The 20,455-nt window shown below is 33.8% G+C and overlaps 1 long non-coding RNA gene across 7 annotated transcripts in view; it reads right to left on the bottom strand.

The window, feature by feature from the left end:
• The window catches only part of LOC140621505 (uncharacterized), a 324,736-nt gene that overhangs the window by 199,863 nt on the left and 104,418 nt on the right, over nt 1-20,455 (bottom strand). For 4 of the 7 annotated variants that reach the window (XR_012021239.1, XR_012021235.1, XR_012021237.1 and 1 more), the window contains exon 3: nt 6,153-6,195. This is a non-coding gene — a long non-coding RNA (uncharacterized lncRNA). Of the gene's footprint in view, nt 1-6,152; nt 6,196-8,029; nt 8,146-20,455 lie in introns of those variants that run through there. The other 3 variants (XR_012021240.1, XR_012021234.1, XR_012021238.1) reach the window with 1 other exon arrangement.

Below are 20,455 nucleotides of genomic sequence, written 5' to 3'. Positions count from 1 at the left end.
GATTTGCATTTCCCCGACAATTAGTGAAACTAAGCATCTTCTCATATACCTGTTGGCCATTTGTATATCTTTATTGGAGAAATGTCTACTCAGTTTCTTAGGCCATTTTTAATGGGATTATTTGATTTTTGTTTTTAGGCTGCAGAAGTTCCTTATATATTTTGGAAATAATCCTCTTCACATACATATGGTGTGCAAATATTTTCTCCTATTCTGAAGGCTGCTTCTGTGCTGTTATTGTGTCCTTTGGTGTGCAAAGATTTTTTTTAAGATTTTTTTTTATTTATTCTTGATAGAGAGAGAGAGAGAGAGGCAGAGGGAGAAGCAGGATCCATGCCAGGACCCCGACGCGGGACTTGATCCCAGGACTCCAGGATCATGCTCTGGGCCAAAGGCAGGTGCTGAACTGCTGAGCCACCCAGGGATCCCTGTGCAAAAGATTTTTTGTTTAATGTAGTATCAGTTTGTCTACTTGTCTTTGGATACCTAGACTTTTGATGTCATATCTGAGAAATCATTAATGAGACCAATGTCAAGAATCTTTTCCATTATGTTTTCTTCCAGGATTTCTATGGTTTCAGACTTTACATTTAAGTCTTTAATCCATTTTAATGTTTATGTGTAGTGTGTGTCCAATTTAAGTTTTTTAAACTTTTTTTATTTGCATATAGTTGACACACAATGTTACATTAGTTTCAAATGTGCAACTTAGTGATTCAACATCTTTATATATTAGGTTGTGCTCATCACAAGTATAGCTGCCATCATACAATACTTATATAATATCATTGAGTATATTCCCTATGCTGTACCTTTTACTCTCATGACTTATTCATTTCATAACTGGAAGCCTGTATTTCTCACTCCCCTTCACCCATTTTATCTTTTTAAATGTGTATTTCCAGTTTTCCCAATGCTACTTATTGAAGAGACTATCCTTTCATAAGTGTTCTTGGTACCCTGTTGAAGATCAGATAATCATAAGTGTGGATTTATTTCTGGGCTCTTTATTTTGTTCCATTGGTCTATTGCTATGCTTATTGTTATACCAATCTATTCCACTATGATGTTATACTGTTTGTTGTTATGCTGGTACCATACTGTTTTGATTACTGTAGCTTTTTAATATATTTTGAAATCAGGAAGTATGTTTCCTAAAACAAGACATTCTATAGTCTTAGGCCCACTAGTATAAAGTACTGATAAAAAATTAAAAATTAATAATGTATATTTGATGAATTTGTCTATTTTAATACATATTATACTACTTAAAGTAGTAGTTCTTTATAAAAACAGCTAGTTATTTGCTGGAAATTCATTGTTCTTGATAGCAGAAGTGTTTAGCAAATTTCTTTATATGTGAAATTTTTAATGTCTTGACATTAATAGTTTTTTGTATTATCGACTTTTCAAAATAGTTGAATGGGGAAGTTAAATCATTAATTTATATGTTTAAGAGAAATGAAATTATTTATATATAACCTACAAATATTTATAGACAAGGTCAAATTTGTGTTTTGTTTTGTTTTGTTTTTGTTTTGTTTTGTTTTTGCCACTTGTGCTTTTGATATCTTATCAAAGTAAAAATTGCCTGGTCCAAGGTCATGTAGATATACCGCTATATTTCTTTTTAAAAATTCAGTATTTTCACTGTTCGATATAATTCTATGACACTTTCTGAGATAGACCTTATATATGATTTGAGATAGGGATACAATTTTATTCTTTTTCAAGTGATATTTGAGTATAATTTACTCAAAAAATGATTTTTTCCTATTGAATTGTTTTGGCAACATTGTTGAAAAAGAACTAATATTGTAGTAAAATAAAAGAGATAAGAATATGTGAACAAAACCAATAATTTGATAAGATTGATCCATATCAATGGAGTTAATAAACTAATTATGCATAGACGCTGGTCTCTTTTCTTTAATTCACATAATTAGTGGTGACATCTTGATTTCCACATAATTCTATGCTACGTCAGTCACATATAGGGTGGAAGTAACAGTAGTTCAACATCAAAACTTTATTGGCCTTACTTTTCCACAGAAGTAATTTAACATATTTTCTCAGTCTAAAACTAAAGAGCAAAGAGATATATATGATAATTATTATTACTAGTCACTATTGAGAAAATAAATATTTAAGATCCAGAAATTATTCACAAATAATTTTCAAATATTGTTTTTATTTTAAAAGGCTGTACTTTTAAATCCTAAGTAAAGGACTGATAATAAATGCTGTCTGAAGCATTACATTTTGGATAAGATTTGGTCTTACACATCACATGGAATCTGAAGGAATTCATTCATCCACCTGAATGCCTATTGTTATTAAAAGAATGAAGAATTTATGTCAGGATATTTTTTGGATTTACTAGTTCCCAGAGAAGAACAAACCATTATCTGTAGGCTACAAATGAAAACTATTTATCTTGTTCCTTGTATCCAAACTATATTTCACAGTTCATGAGACTCAAATGGGAAGCAGTTTTCATTAGAAGTGGTGCTAGGAATTCCTCAGAGTTAAAAAAATATAGGTGTACAGTAGACATGAGTGCTATAGGAGAGAGGGGCTATAAAATCATCCATCATTTAAGTAGAGACATAAAATTAATGATTTTGAATTTTGTAACAGGCAAGTATGTTAAAAACGCTGGCACTGCATCCTGAAAAAACAAATAATAGAAAATAGAGTATCTTATCAAATGCCAGTTATTCATAATACAGTAAAAATAAATTTTGGAGCAATAGACAATCAGATTTTTAATGCAAATTACTTTTTAATAATTTCCCATTTCTTAAATATGAAAATGTATGTTTAAAATCAAATAAACATGTGTATTGCCAAGTCCATATACATAGTTATATACTGAATTATGTCATCTCAAAATTATATGTTGAAGCCCTAGCTCCCTCTCCCTCACCATTACATTTGTAACTAAGGCTTTTAAAGAGGTAGCAACTTTTTTTTTTTTTTTTTTTTGAGGTAGCAACTTTTAAATGAGATTATATGGGTGGGATCCTAATCCAGTATTACTGTGTCCTATAAGAAGAGGAAAGACATAAGAAATGAGTTTCAGCCCTACATTAGCTGAAGAGATTACTTAAAATAAAGATAGAAATAAACAAAAAATTCTCTAACAAGGAGTTTACTATTAATAAAATGACAAAGTTGAGACGCCTGGGTGGCTCAGTGGTTTAGCTCCTGCCTTGGGCCCGGAGCGTGATCCTGGGGTCCTGGGATGGAGTCCCACATCGGGCTCCCTGCATGGAGCCTGCTTCTCCCTCTGTGTGTGTGTGTGTGTGTGTGTATGTGTGTGTCTCATGAATAAATAAATAAAATATTTTTAAAAATGATAAAGCAGGTGCATGCAATTTTATTTTATTTTTATTTTTTGCCAATCTTTTTGAGTCTTACCAGATGAGATAATGTTTCTTTCTTTTTTTTTTAATTTTTATTTATTTATGATAGTCACACAGAGAGAGAGAGAGAGAGACAGAGACATAGGCAGAGGGAGAAGCAGGCTCCATGCAGGGAGCCTGATGTGGGATTCGATCCCGGGTCTCCAGGATCGCGCCCTGGGTCAAAGGCAGGCGCCAAACCACTGCACCACCCAGGGATCCCGAGATAATGTTTCTAAACTGGATGGTTAAGCACTCAATATCATTTTTGTTTTGTATTCTTGTTTGTTTGTATTATGAAAAATTATGAAATATCTATAAAATGAATAAAACATAGGTGAACTTCATTACCTCTTTTGGCAATTAACAACATATTGCACTTTTACTTGATCTATATTATTTCAATGTTCACTGTCCATTCAATATTTTGAATCAAATTCCAAATATTGTAAGATTCCAGCCATAAATATTTCCTCAAAATCTTAAAAGTTAGACTGCCTAGGTGGCTCAGCAGTTGAGTGTCTGCCTTCAGCTCAGGGCGTGATCCCAATCCAGGGATCGAGTCCTGCATTGAGGTCCTGCGAGGAGCCTGCATCACCCTCTATGTCTTTGCCTCTCTCTGTCTCTCTCATGAATAAATAAATAAAATTTAAAAAAATAAAATAAAATAAAATCGTGAAAATTCTCATCACACATTAAAAAATTTGTAATTATGTATGGTGGCAATTGTTATTTAAATTATTGTGGCAATCATTTGTCAATATGTATAAATACTGAATCATAAACTCACAGTATCATGATCCCACTGATCACATTTAGGATAAAAATTCAATTTTTAAAAAAAAGAGTTTATTTATTTATTTAAGAGAGAGAGCAAGAGAGGGTGAGCACTAGCAGGGGGGAGGGCAGAGGGAGATACAGAAGCATATTCCCCTCTGAGCAGAGAGCCCAATTCTGGGCTCTATCCCAGGACCCTGGGATCATGACCTGACCTGAAGGCAGATGCTTAACCAACTGCACCGCCAGACCCTCCCCTTCCCAAATTCTATTTAAATGTATGGGATATTAAAGTAATTATATGATTTATTTGCATTAAAACTATGAAAATGAGTTCCTAATAATTTTAAGAAATTGTTAAAGGTTATCTCCTATAAATAAAATGAAAATTAGAAGAAACGTAATATCCTGGTAAGAATTTAGGTAAATTGCTTAGCTCTAGAATAAAGTATATCAAACCAGAATTCTGAGGTATCTCTAAGGGTTCTACAATGTAAGATGATTGAAAATAAGTAAATTATTTATTTCTGTATTAATGTACAATGACAATGATTGAGAAATCTCATTAGCAATTTCATTAAAGGTTTTCCAGGACTGCTTTTAAGTGCTCAGTGGGATATATTCACTTGACAGTCAGTTCTAGATCATAGAGTGGTAGCCATTGGTGATTGCAAGGAGATGACATTAGACTTTCCTTCTGGAAGAACCTTCTTCAACCTCCCCTTCTAGGTTACTACTAACTTACTGAACTGGACATGTTCCCTTTTGTAAAATGGCATTAATAGTAAAAACTATTTCATTGAATGTTAATTGGTCTAATTTTCAAAAGTACTTAGTACAGTGTTTGATATATAAGGTATTAAATGAGGGTTTTAAAAAATACAAATTTTATATTAAAAGGTTAGACCCAGAATCCAGACTACTTGTAGCCCATCCTCTTAAACAACGTTGTATGTTACTCTTTAATAAAATTATAATATTTTTACATATAATAAATTTTATATAAACTTTTAAATATTTTTATTTTTCTATATTGTGTTATACATGTATTACTTTTAAATAACTATATAAAGTAATAGCAAGATTAGGATGCTTTATTCTGAACTAACTTATTTACAGACAAAGTGCTATATTAAAGGTTACAGAATCTAAAAGTTCTGAAATGCATTGAAGCTTTCATAAGCCAGTGGTTATAATGACCAACAGACTCCACAAAACCATTTACTCACAAGAGGAAAAATGGCCTGATTGGATTAGAAGTGGAAAGACTAATGCATTTTTGTCCTTAAGGATTAGAAGAAAAATTGTTCTCTCAACTCTGCAAGTGAGCACAACAAGCAATCCAAAAGCATTATTTGTGTGAGGCAGTTTGTAGAATCTGTTCCATTTGTCACTAAAAGTAGTGGTTGAGGTTCAGGAAAATTTGAGTAATGGTTCAGCCTCAGGGTCAGTGGTCACATATTCAGAACAATACCCTAGGTTTAAAGATGATTCACATCCTCAGAAACACTCAGCATTATCATCTACCCCCTAACTATCAATCCTTAACTTACAATACCTTTTTTAAAAGGAATAAGATTAGATTACTTACAAAATTTAATATATATATTAAATTGTGTGTTTATATATACAAATTCATGGAACATTTGGAAAAATGTTCATATATGAACATATATGTTAATATACATGTATATGTATCTATAAGCATATCTATAAGTATATAGATATATATAAGCATTATGTATAATATACATATATACATATATATGAACATTTTTCTATATGACAACTGGTAAACATTTTTAGTGAATGGCTGATAACTATCTCAGATGGTTTTTACGTGTTTGTATACTTATTTGTGAACTTTGACTTGAGAGTTGACTGCATGTAAAAGCTATTCCATTTCCAGGTAAACAGTATCCTGGGAGCTGTTTGACACACCTTAAAAAGGAAAAAAAAAAGTCTTACCTCTAGCCGTAGAATTTCAGAGGTCTCTGAAGCATAACAAAAACTAGAAAAGAAGAATTTATATAGTTAGAAAACAGGCATCAGCAATTTGTACATAATATATCTCCCATTCCCTATGGTTACAAGGTTACAGCTTATAGAAACACAACATTTTTCAAGGTACCTACCATAAAATATCAAAATGATGAAAAAATAACTAGATGCTTCTTTGGTTACCTTTCAGGCACCAGTATCTAAAATCTAACACAGAGCAAAGACTGCATCAGCCTCAGGGTGGATAGTATCTACCTACATCATATAGCATTAAAATCACTTCAAATATTTTAACTATTTTCAAATAAAATTGTTTTGCTTATATAAACAGTAAGCCAAGTGAAGAAAAATCAAGAAGTAATTCTATGCCAGCCTACATATATGTGTCAAGCACTGTTTAAGATTATGTTATATGACTAGCCTATAGCCATCTCTACTGTGCTTAGAATTCTAAGATGATCCTTGATTTCCTCCCCTTATTGTACATGCCCTTGCAAAATTCACTGCCCTTGAAGTGTGGGACCCATCAATATGACAGAATAATAATAATAATAATAATAATAATAATAATAATAATAAATAACAATAATTCTTTGATTAGGTTATGTTATATGGCAAAGGTGATAAGATACTGCTTGTTTTTTTTCCTACGACTACTGATTCTCCAATTCTCTAACATCAGCTGGGTATGCTATAATTAAAACCAATTCTGGCACTAACTACTTGGAATTAGGTCAAGTAAGGGATCCATCCCATAAGATTATCCCAACTTCACAGCCAGATGCAAGTGGGGTCTCCAGGTGACCCATACCTCTGCCTAGCTGATTAGATTTGGGGTTCATACAAACACATATTAGGTTTGACAATTTGTTAAAGTAACTCAAAGAACTCAGAAAAGCCTCATTTATGAACACAGTTTTATTATAAACAATAAAATTAACAGTCAGATGAATAGAGACATAGAGTAAGATCCAGAAGGATCCTATACACAGGAAAGTCAAGATATGTCATCCTCCCAATAGATATATTCACCAACCCAGAAGCTTCCCCAAATCTTATCATTCTGACTTTTTAAACATAAGTTACATTATGTAGCCATGATTGATTTGATCACTGACTATTGGTGACTGACTCAATCTCTGACCACTCTCCCCTACCCAGACTTTGGGAGTATAACTGAAAGTTCTGACCCTCTAATCATGAAGTTAATTTTTCTGAAGCTATCTAACCCCCTCTCTCCCCACGAAACAATTATGTTGTCTCATTAACATACAAAAGACACTTCTTCTATCTCTCAGGAAATCTCAAGGGTTTTAGGAGCTCTGTACCAGAAACCAGGAACAAACCAAGTATATATTTTTTTTGTTATACTACAGATAGTGTCTCTACAGAGACACTTATAGTGTCTCTTATATAGATCTCTATATAAGATCTTCTTAGGAAAATGAAAGAAGAGATTCTCCAGCTGGCCTTGAAATGCTGTGTGAGTTCTAGGAGCTGAGAATGGCCCCAGCAGACAGCCAGTAAGAAGGCAGGGACCTTAGTCCTGGAACTACAAGAAAGTGAATTAAGCTAACACCTAATGGACTTAGAAGAGTATGCTTCTTCTGAGACCTTTCTGAGACCATAGTCCCAGTTTCACATGCTTGTTTTTAGCCTAATTGGGACCCTGACCATAAAACCTAGGTAACATCTGATCAGAAACCTGACCTCAGGAAACTGAGAAATAAATTTGTGTTCTTTTTTAGCCATTCTATGCGATCATTTCTTGCATAGCACTAGAGAACTAATTCACTTCTCCTCATGGAATTCATATTTTATTGGGAGAGACAGATAATAAATACCTGAGAAAAAGCTAATAATGCAACATCAGACAAAAAGTGCTTTGAAGTAAGAGGAAGGGTAAGTGTCTCAATGATGACAGAGGATTCCAGAATATCACTGCAAGAAGGTTCTGGAATGGGAGGAAGCTCATCAAACTGTAGGAAAAGTCATAGGGGGACATAGAACAAAATGAAGCAGAAGGGAATTGGTGGGGGCAGGGTTTGGACATCTAGGAAGGGATTAGATCATAAAACTCATAACAATCATTTATTTTTAGTTTTTAGAACTCTTTCAACAGTTTATTCTCTTCTATAGACTTTTTAAATTACTGATCTTTTGGGGAAATTTTAATAGCTTGGTTAATATTTTCAAACTCTGCTGGTATGTTTGTTTTTCTAACTATCTGTCAATGTTGATGATGTTTTACTCTCACACAGTGGTCTATTTAATTGTTGTACCCAATTAACAGTGGTTCTGTGTTTCTAACTTCTTATGCATTAGATCATTAGGGATTTATTCTATGTTTTTGTTTCTTATTATTTATTTAGCAATTTTATGCACATAATACCTATAATTCTGTAGTGGAGGTGCAGGGGCGCAAGAGTGCCTGGCTCCAGGGATCCCAAACAGACCAGTTTGCCCACTAACCCCTGACAAAATCCAAAGACAGAGATGAAGTTGTGGTGAAACAAGAAAGCAATTTCCCAACTCCATGATCAGTTGTGTCATGTTGGTCGGTAGCTTCAAATTGTCTCTGAGATAGGGGATCCCTGGGTGGCGCAGCGGTTTAGCGCCTGCCTTTGGCCCAGGGCGTGATCCTGGAGACCCGGGATCGAATCCCACGTTGGGCTCCCGGTGCATGGAGCCTGCTTCTCCCCCTGCCTGTGTCTCTGCCTCTCTCTCTCACTGTGTGCCTATCATAAATTTACAAAAATAAAAATAAAAAATAAAAAAAACAGATTGTCTCTGAGATAAGTATTATATCACGAAATCAGTAAATATATTATTTCTTTCCTCAGAAAGCCAGTTGTTAAGCTTCACCAGCATACCAATGATAGGATATAATCATTGGCAAGTTGATAAATATAAATCGCAACAAGAGATTTTTCTGTAAATTATCAGCTTACTTTGACCTTCTATACTAATAAAAATAATTTTTGAGAAAAATAACTTTGTTCCAGTTGCAACTTATGCATGTAAATTTATCTATTTATATATCTATCATCTATCATATATATATATATCTTTGCTGTCACATTTAATGTAATAAAATAAAATTTGCATGTATAAGAAGTTAATTAAACAATAGTTTATTCTGGATGCTGAAATTAATATAGATTTATCACATTCAATTATATTTATTAATCAGAAAATCTCTTCACACTAACATCTTCCTATTCCCTGATTCAATTATCACTCAGGGACATAGTATAGCTTTCTGCTAGTAGGTAATTGATGGAAAATAAAAAAAGTCTACAATGTCATACAATTTTCCTATCATATTAACTGGAAAGGAAAATATGCCTAATTCTACCTCTAAACACAAGAGAAACATAGAGAATAACAATTATGTCATTCCCTGCAATATTTAATTTTCAAAAGAAAACTGAGAAGTAAATTATATATATACATATATATATTAAATTACTTGCTAACAGAAAAAGAAAACTTGTATTTGTATTTCAGTGAAATATTGTAATAAAATAAAAGAGTAATATGATAGTTATTTAGTTATCTTAAATAAGCTTTATGTATAGAGTATCAGAATAAGAAATTAAAAAAAAAACTATGATATATATAATGTGGGTGTATCTAAATTCTATCTTCTTTCTGGTAGTTTATTTTCTTCCTCAAGTAACTATGGGATACGCCCATTTATATGTTTTCACTTCAAAAATTTTATACCCAATTCTTTCTAGAAATTTAGCTTGGGGTGCTTGAACCAATTTCTACCTAGGAAAACAATGAAAAGAATCAGATTGTAACTTTTATTTTGTAGCAAACTATCATCAGGGGCCCCATTTTCTTCCCTAGCTATGCCAACTTCTATTACTTCTGATATAAAAGAAAACTATTCAGTGAGTTTGGAGTGAGCAGTGCAAAACAGCTGGCTGGCATTTAATGTACATAACCAATTCATAAGTCATCTTATACTCACTCCATTCTTTTTTTTTTTTTTTTTTTAGATTTTTTAAAATACACTTGGTTATTTCCTGTCCAGAAGATAAAACATTTTGTCACCCTTTTTTTGATAATCATGAATGTTCCTATAATAATATCACTGTTTCTGGATGTGCTCCAAATAAGTGTTACTTATTAGTTACAAATATATGAATATTCTTCAGTCTTTTATGAATCAAATTAAATATTATGTGCAATGAGCATTATTTTTTTTGTTTTTATTGTTTTCATCTTAAAAATATTTAATCATTTCACTTTTCACCTGGAGAATATTCTTAGAAATACACTATTATATTTTTGTACCTATTTTGTGCCTAAAAAAATAAAAAGCAAAATGAATTATTTCTGAGGACTAAACACCATTATTCATATTTTGTTTTTAGAGGAAAAATAGAGTAATGAGAGGAGAGAAACCATAAGTTCATGGTTATATAACTAGAAGGTTCATGCACATCTTTACTTAGTGTTTGTTGAAACATATGCCAACAGTGAAAGTATAAACAAAAAATAAAACACCTAGGAAAGCAAGACACATAGATGACTTTAAAAGCAATATATTTTTCCAAGTACATTTGTAGTCTTCGATATTAATTGCTAATAACTAAGTTATTTCAGGACTAAACATTAAGGCAAGCAAATTATAATTTATCATTAGTCATAGAGCAAAACTGAAAAAGAAAGAGTGCTGAAATAAAAAATATAAGTATACTTTTGCCTAATTATTTAATGGAATACGGTTTTAATTTTTGGGTTCCTAGCTCATTTGGAGGTTTTTTTTTTTTTGTCAAGTTTTTCTCATACTTTCTTCCATTATTATTTGCATATGATTTAGATAATTTGAGAATCACTTTTGATGATGCTGTACTATACAGGATTACATATATTTTAGGCACAGTAACTAATTGCTACCAAAACATACTACAATGTACATCCTGTATGCAAAACTGAAGCACTTCTTTAAATTTCATATACACTGGGGGGCCTCTGTGGCTCAGACACTTGGGCTCCTGCCTTTAGTTCAGGTTATGATACCAGGGATCCTGGGATCAAGCCCTACATCTGGCTCCCTGCCCAGTGGAAAGCATACTTCTCCCTCTCCTCTCTACTCTCACTTTCACCATCTCTGTTTCTCTCTCTCAAATACATAAATAATAATAAAAACTTTGTATTCACAGATAATAAGCTCCAAAGCAAACTTGAAAAACAAAAGCAAAACTGGAAGTATCATAATTTGAGACCTCAAGTTATATTATAAATTTGTAGTGATCTAAACATTACAGTACTGGCTTGAAGATAGACACAAACACCAACGGAACAGAACAGAAAATCCAGAAATGAACCCACAGCTATATTTTCAATTAATTCTTGACAAAGCAGGGAAGAACATCCAAAAGATAGACTTTTCAACAAATGGTGTTAGGAAAATTGGACAGGTACATACAGAAGAATAAAACTGCACAATTTTCATTACACCATACACAAAAATAAATTCAAAATGGATTAAAGACTTAAATGTGAGACTTGAAATGATAAAAATCTAGAGAACAAAGATAGATATGTTTCCTAAGGGAAAAATAAACTATTGGGACCTTATAAAAATAAAAAGAAAAAAATTTAAATTAAAAAAATAAAAATAGCAAAAATAAACTATTGGGACCTTATAAAAATAAAAATCTGCACAACGAAGGAAACAATCAGCAAAACTAAAAGGCAACGTTTGGAATGGGAGAAGATAGTTGCAAATGACATATCTGATAAAGGATTAGTATCCAATATAAATAAAGAACTTCTCAAACTCAACACCCAAAAAAACAAAAAAAATCCAGTTAAGAAATGGCCAGAAGACATCAGCCATTTCTCCAAAGAAGACACACAAATGGCTGACATGCACATGATAAAGAGTTCAATCTCATTCATCATCAGGAAAATACAAGTCATAACCACAATATCATCTCACACCTGTCAAAATGGCCAGAACCAACAACACAAAAGGTATTGAAGGTGTTGAAGAATGTGGAGAAAAATTAACCCTCTTCAGTGTTGGTAGGAATGCAAACTGGTGCAGTCACTCTCAAAAACAGTATGGAGGTTGGTCAAACAGCTAAAACATGGAACTACCCTAAGATCCAGTAATTGCACTACTAGGTATACTAGGTATTTACCCAAAGAATATAAAAGTACTAATTTGAAGGGATACATACACTTAGATGTTTATAGTAGTATTCTCTAGAATAGCCAAACTATAGAAACAGCCCAAGTGCCCATCAACAGATGAATGGATAAAGAAGAAGTGGAATATTACTCAGCCACAAAAAGAATGAAATCTTGCCATTTTCAATGGCTTGGATGGATCTAGAAAGTTTTACACTAAACCAAATTGTCAAAGAAAGACAAATAGCATATCATTACACTCATATGTGGAATTTCAGAAACAAAACAAATTAGCAAAGGGAAAAAGAGAGAAGGAAAACAGTCCTTAACTATGGTTACCAGAGGGGACGTGGCCTGGGGGAAAGGTAAAAATAGGTAATGGGGACAACAGATGATGGGCATTAAAGAGGGCACTTGTGATGAACACTGGATGTTATATGGAAGTGCTGAATTACTATTTTGCACAGCTGAAACTATTACACTCTATGTTAACTTCCTGGAATTTAAATAACAATTAAAAAAAAAAGAGGCCTCATCAAATGGAGGCAGGAATGGAGATGCCTGAGCCAACAATGGAAATATGTAGACAGCAAGGCTGACCAGGAGGGCAGAGTGCTTGACCGAACACCCTTCAGGGACTATAGTACTAGCTGTACTTCAAGTCTGGTGTGGGAGAGTGCTTTGCCCTGGGATACCTGCCAGCGAAAGCCTTTGTAATAATCTATGGTCAGGCCTGAAAAGTCACATATAAAATTTTTTCCTGGAACCAAATTCCACCATGAGGATATCATTAAAAATGTTATTTCTTGGCTTTTAAATTCAATCACTGTGTGCATAGATACATTATATGGTATACAGATAATTATTATATATAAAAGAGAGAAACAGATGACCATATTAGTTTTGTCTTTTTTTTTAAGATTGTATTTATTTATTCATCACACACACACACACACACACACACACACACACAGATTTAGGCAGAGGGAGAAGCAGGCTCCATGCAGGGAGCCCAATGTGAGGCTCGATCCCGGGACTCCAGGATCACGCCCTAGGCCGAAGGCAGGCACTAAATCGCTGAGCCACCCAGGCATCCCAGAACATATTAGTTTTAGACTGTTATTTTTATTGAATACAAGGCTAGACTATTGAATGATATAAGAACCACACACACAAACATATGTGAATAATAACTTTCATATGTGTAGTTTTATGTGGTTGTTATCATTAATAATGATGTAACTCCAAATATTTTGGAGGACAAGCTGTAGTAATTGCCTTCTGCATTTGTGTCTTGTCTTCAGGGAAAATATCTTTCCTCAGCGATAGCCAACTTATTATTTTTTAATATTCAGAAAACATTTATTAAACTATAATCTGGGTTACTGAACAGTTTTCAAATTTTCTTTACTCAGAATCATTTCTTCAAAAATGTGAAAAAACGAGTGAATCTTTTAAATACTGCTTGTTTTCTCTAGCATGCTTAAAAATGCAAAATTCCTTTAAAATAAAGTGCTATTCTAATTTTTAAAATCACATTTCTATTTAGCCAAACTGCATTACATTAAATGTGTTACAAGACAAATCATAGCACATTGCATAGGAGGATAGATATTGGTAACTTAAAAGTGTACTTTTTAATTTTTATTTTTTTAAATAATTTATTTATTTATTTGAGAGAGAATGAGTGAAAGAGGAAGAGGGAGAAGCAGACTCTCTGCTGAGCAGGGAGCCTGATGCCGGGCTGGATCCCAGGACTCCTGGATCATGACCCCAGCTGAAGGCAGACAATAGACTGAGTCACCCAGGTGCTTCTAAAAGTGTATTTCTCAGGGATCCCTGGGTGGCGCAGCGGTTTGGCGCCTGCCTTTGGCCCAGGGTGCGATCCTGGAGATCCGGGATCGATTCCCACGTCAGGCTCCCGGTGCATGGAGCCTGCTTCTCCCTCTGCCTGTGTCTCTGCCTCTCTCTCTCTCTCACTGTGTGCCTATCATGAATAAATAAAAATTTAAAAAAAATAAAAGTGTATTTCTCAATCAACTCCAGAATCCAGTTAGATTTTGGATAAAACTGGCTATATGGATTAAAGTTGTATACCTGTGTTCTTTTTGCCATTTGCCTGTGATTAAGAACAGCCAAATATAATTCAGATAATTAGAATTAGGGATATAGTTTATGACCATGGGGCTGTGTAATTAAGTAGAATAAGGTTACTCTTCTACGTTATTTTTTTAAATTGAGATGAAATGCATATACCTATAATACCTAAAATGCACATATGCACAAACACATACATATTACTTGATTCCAAACATAAACATGTGTGTACATATCTTTTACTGGATGATTTCGATTATGTTTAATAGTTAAGAGTTGAAAAGAATAAACCAGATTATGTTTCTTATTACCTATATGTGTGATAGTATTCACAACATTTCTTTTTAAAATTTTTATTGTGGCAAAATTCACATAACATAAAATTATCCCTGAACCATTTTAAAGTGTTCTATGTCATGGCATTTAGTGCATTCATGATGTACAACCATTACCTGTCTCTAGTTCTAAGACATTTTTATCATCCCAAAAGGAAACCCTACACTACTAAGTGGTCATTATTCCTTTCTCATCCCCTAGGCTCATGGAAACCATTAGTCTGCCTTCTGTTTCTGTGGATTTACCTCTTCAGGAAGTTCCATATACATAAAATCCTACTTGTGACACTGTGTGGTTTCTTTCATTTGGCACATTTTCAAGGCTCATCCTCATTGTGGCCTGGCAGCACTTTATTTCTTTTGATGGACAAATAATATTTAATGGAGTTGGTTTACCACTATTCTTTATCAATTCATCAGTTGATGGACATATTTGATTTGATATCCCCTCTTTGCTATTATAATTACTGCTGCTATGAACTACTGCTATTGTGATTACTGTTTGAATACCTGTTTTCAATTATTTGAGGTATATATCTAATAGAATTTGTGGGTGATATAGTAATTCTATGTTTGACTTTTAGAGGAACTACTAAACTACTTTCCACATGACTGCACAATTTTACATTGCAATGAGCAAAGTTGTGGGTTCTAATTTTTCACGTCTATGCCAACACTGATGATGATGATGATGATGATGGTGATGATGATTTCAATTCCAGTGTAAAGCAGTATCTTTTTGTGATTTTGATTTGCACTTTTTTAATGACTAATGATGTTGAACATCTCTTCTTGTGCTTGTTGGCTATTTGTAAATCTTTGGAAAAGTCTATTCTGGGCATTTGTTAAATTGGGTCATTCACTTTTTTGTTGTTGAGTTGTAAGAAACCTTTATATATTTTAGATATTAGAGTCTTATCAGATGTATGATTTACAAATATCTTCTCCCATTTTGTAGATTTTTTTTCATTTTCTTGATGGTGTCCTTTAACATAAAAGTTTATATTTTGATGAAATCCAGTTAATCAGATTTTCCCTTTTGCTGCCTATGTACTTTGTGCTATTTCTAACACTAAAAATGAGTAAATATATATGAACTCTCATGTTCTCCATTCCCATTGCCACCTCTAGAGTTGTGTTCATACAGTGTTACTGATTGGTCCACTTATGTACACCTTACTCAATCTGGGTTAATGAATGCCCTCTATAGGACTCTTGATTTGAGTTTGCATATGTCAGATATTCTCAGTGACAGTGCCAGAGGTATACAATATAAAATTATCATCTTGTTGGTAGCCATATTTCTTGCCTCATGGAGAAGAGCTGCAGTTGGAGAGAATCACACTACTATAAGAGAATCAGAGATAAGTGCCTGGAATACAGTTTTGATTATCAAAGCCTTGGGTTATAGTGGTCCCTGAGTTCATCTTTGTCCCTTAACCTTCTTTCAATAAAATTGTTTGACACTAAGGAAAATTCCTAAAGAAATCTTAATCCTTTAATTTTTAAGCTAAGCCAATTTCAGGTTTCTTCCTATGCATGCAAATGAGTCTAACGAATATGTGGCTAATTTGAGCTACATAGAGCATTAAAATGGAAAGTGATGCTTAATCAACTTAATTACCATAGCATTGATTTTATTTATCCTGTAAGTTAAATAATTAGAATCACTTCCTTGTCTCCTCTACAAGTGCCACTCCCTCATCCCTCTGAATTTTGCTTGTTCCATATTATCTTTTTTTTCTTAAATTTAACCACTACTTCTAAACTTTCTCCAAAGTTTTATCTTGATCCTCAAGAATCACTCATCGCAAATATTCATAGGTTTTCTCCTCTTTTTCTTAACTTCCTAAACTAACCTTTATTATGCATAAATATGTACAGTGTCTTAATGTTAGCTTTCAATAAATAATAACTTATTAAAATTAGCTTAAGAAAGCAAGGAGTTACCTGTCAAAAAACTGGAAATCATTATTAGCATTGAAGGTTAAGAAATATAGTCAAATAACATAGCAGAATCAGAGGCAGAGATTACCCAGTCTTTTCACTTTCATCATTCTGTTCCATTTCCCTTCTCTATGCACCATCACTATCATGTTTTTCTTTGCTTTGTTGTGAGACTCACTCCCTTGAAAATTCTGATGGTCAAACTGTGTCTCAGTTATCTATAACAAACAGCATAATAGTACCTTAAAACTTGGAGGCTGGAACTACATACTTTTATTATCTCATAGTTTCTATGAGTCACAAACACAGACATGGCTTAACTGAGTTTTTTGTTTCAGGTGTCTCGCCAGGGGACAATCAAAATGTGGGTTGAGGTGGGGATTCCATCTGAAAGCTCAACTGGGGAGTAAACAACTCATAAACTCACTCATATGTTTGTTGGCAAGATTTATTTACTCAAGAGGTATTAGATGAGGGCAACAGTCACTTCCTGGCTGCCAGACAAAGGCAACCTCCAGTTTCTGTTCATATGAGCATCTTGTTTCAACAGGCAACTTGCTTCAACTGAATGAGCAAAAGCAGTCTGTTAACACAATCTTCTATTTATCTAAACATGGAAGTAACACCTCATCAACTTTGTCATATTAGTTAAAAGCAAGTCACTAATTTCATCCCACATTGAAGGGGAGAGGTAAATATACAGGAAATGAATACCAGGAGGTGGGAATCCCTGGGACTATCTCAGGAGACTATCTCCACAGTATTGTTACTGTTGTTTGCACAGTTTAGTTAATGTTTATTCATTAAACCAACTGATATTTACTGAGTCCCTACTCTGTATCAAATAATGTGTAAGAGTTTAGGGAATTGAGAGTAAATTATATATTTATATATATTTTATATATTATAATTTATATATTTATATATTATATAAATATAATATATTTATAAATATATTATATTTATATATATATATAAATTCTCTAGCCCTCTTTTAAAAATTCTTCTGAAGGGGCACCTGGGTGGCTCAGTGGTTGAGCATCTGCCTTTGGCTCAGGTTGTGATTCTGGGGTCCTGGGATCAAGTCCCACATCAGGCTCCCTAAGGGGAGCAGGCTTCTCCCTTTGCCTATATCTTGCCTCTTTCTCTGTGTCTCTCATTAATAAATAAATAAAAATATTTTTAAAAATTTATTTTAAAAATCCTCTGAAACCTAAAACAAACCCTTCACTTCTCATATTATTCCTGCAGATAAATAAGATTATTGTGGGAAATCTGGATCACTGACCCTCGTGATTTCATTCCTAGAGATATTTCCTATTCAAATTACCTTAAAACTGATACCCCAATGTGCCAAAGTGATGGTGGTGGATTATCTTACAAACCATAAGCCCTGTTGGCAGAACTGAGGAAGAGGGAAATAGCATTGTGAAGTGTTAAAGAAACTACCTCCACTGCAATTCCCCATGAATTCTACTTCCCTGTGCTCACTCAATGAGCTCTAAGTTTATCTCTCCTTCAGGAATGTTCCTTTTGGCAAATACACACTGTAGTCTTGAAACCTAATTTATATGTGAAACTGTACTTTTTATTTAAAAAAATAAAATTATTTTCTATAAGAAATTTATGTAAAGTGCTTGCCTTCATGGTGTTCAGATCCTTTTTTTTAAAATAGATTTTATTGATTTATTCATGAGAGACAGAGAGAGAGGCAGAGACATAGGTAGAGGGAGAAGCAGGCTCCATGCAGGAAGCCTGATGTGGGACTCAACCGTGGGACTCCAGGATCATGCCCTGAGTCAAAGGCAGATGCCCAACCCTGAGCCAACCAGGCATCCCCATGGAGTTCACATTCTTGTCTGGAATTAAAAATTCCAAATATAGAAATGATAAAATTCAAATACGGTTTATATGTAAATACTAAAGAAACTCACTTAGAAATATATGGGAGCAAGGGGAGCTTCTTTAGGAAAATCAAACATAACTAGAAAACTGAAGATCCTTTAAAGAATCATGAGAGAACATTCTAAAGGAAGGAAGTGTAAAAGTGTCCTTTATAAGTTGAATAGTGTGTTCAAAACCCTGGAAACAAGACATAGAATAGTATGAAAGATCTGTGTGGCTGAAGCATAGGGGCAAAATAGGAACTCAGTGTGGAGAGATTGACCAGCAAGGCTTTTATGGGCCCTGTATGCCCTACAGGAAGGGTAAAACTTTTTCCAGGTAATTTTGAATGGTATTAAACAGAAAAGACACATGTACCATTTTTTTTTTTTATTTTAAGAAGATTAATCTTTTATAGCATAGCTTTTATACCCATAGCATGATTTATGTCATGCCTTCTCAAAACTATAGATCATTTCGCTTGAACTCGATCTGTACACTGCTTAACCCATTATCATGTGAAGAGAATTTTTAAAGCTATTTTCAAACACTTTCAACTCTTTAAACCAGTTCCAGGACCACTGCATCACATTCTATTATCTACAATATATATTATAAGGGCAATCAAAAGTAGGAAAGAAAACATTACTGTAATTAACATGTACGTATGTTCATTTGGTTTACATGGAATTCAACTTCTGAAGCAAATGTGTGATTTGGCTTATTGATTTTCTCTTTCACTACTGAAGCACTTCAAAAATCTCCTCTTAAAATATGACTTCCTCATTTTATGGACTAAATGGAATGATTTGATCTCAGTATCCCCGTTTTAAGTGCTCTCATCACAAGCAAGCAATGTGATTCAGGTAATTGACTCCCTAGAGATGAGCGCCTAACAATGAGTTATTTAGTCTATTGTCAAATCCCTGCAAAACTTAGATAGTGTCTTATTAGCAGAGTGAAGTGTGGAATATAGTTCACTGCAATACAGTTGCTATATCTAATTTTCAGTTGTAGGAGAGAGTCTATCTTTAGCTGAAATAAAGAATGTTTTGTTGTTTTTTTTAAAAACTGAACCTTGAATACTACAATCATTCAGATTTCTACACTTATGGCTCTGAATAAAGCAAAACTCAGGAAAATAAAATATAACTTTGATTAGCTTTTTATATTATTTTCTGACAAGTAGCTACCATTAACTCTTAGAATATGTGACTTATACTAGTATTTTGTAAGCTTCGCTTTGAGCTCATTTAACTACCACTATCCTAAAAATAGTCCTTTTATTTTTTTAAGTTCATTTATTCATGAAAGACACACACACACACACACAGAGAGAGAGAGAGAGAGAGAGAGAGGCAGAGACACAGGCAGAGGGAGAAGCAGGCTCCATGCACCAGGAGCCCGACGTGGGATTCGATCCCGGGACTCCAGGATCACGCCTTGGGCCAAAGGCAGGCGCTAAACCACTGAGCCACCCAGGGATCCCTAAAAATAGTCCTTAAATGATACATGAATCTCTCCCTCTTATTAACTGGGTTTTTTATTATAGTTGGCTCACAATGTGACATTAATTTCAGGGATGCAAGATAGTGATTGGACAAGTCTATACATTTTTAAAAGATCGTATCCATTTATTTGAGAGAGAGAGCACAAACGGGGTGGGGGTGGGTGGGCAGAGGAAGAGGGAGAAGCAAACTCCATGCTGAGCATGGGGCTCAGTCCCAGGACCCTGGGATCACAACCTGAGCTGAAGCCAATGCTTAACTGCCTTAACCAACTGAGTCACCCAGGCACCCTTGGACAAGTCTATACATTATCCTATGCTCACCACAAGTATAGTTATCATCT

This window comes from Canis lupus, chromosome 30 (genome assembly GCF_048164855.1).
Source record: "Canis lupus baileyi chromosome 30, mCanLup2.hap1, whole genome shotgun sequence".
Taxonomy (NCBI): Eukaryota; Metazoa; Chordata; class Mammalia; order Carnivora; family Canidae; genus Canis; species Canis lupus.
The sequence above is the reverse complement of the archived record's forward strand: the minus strand, read 5'-3'. Positions and strand labels throughout refer to the sequence as shown.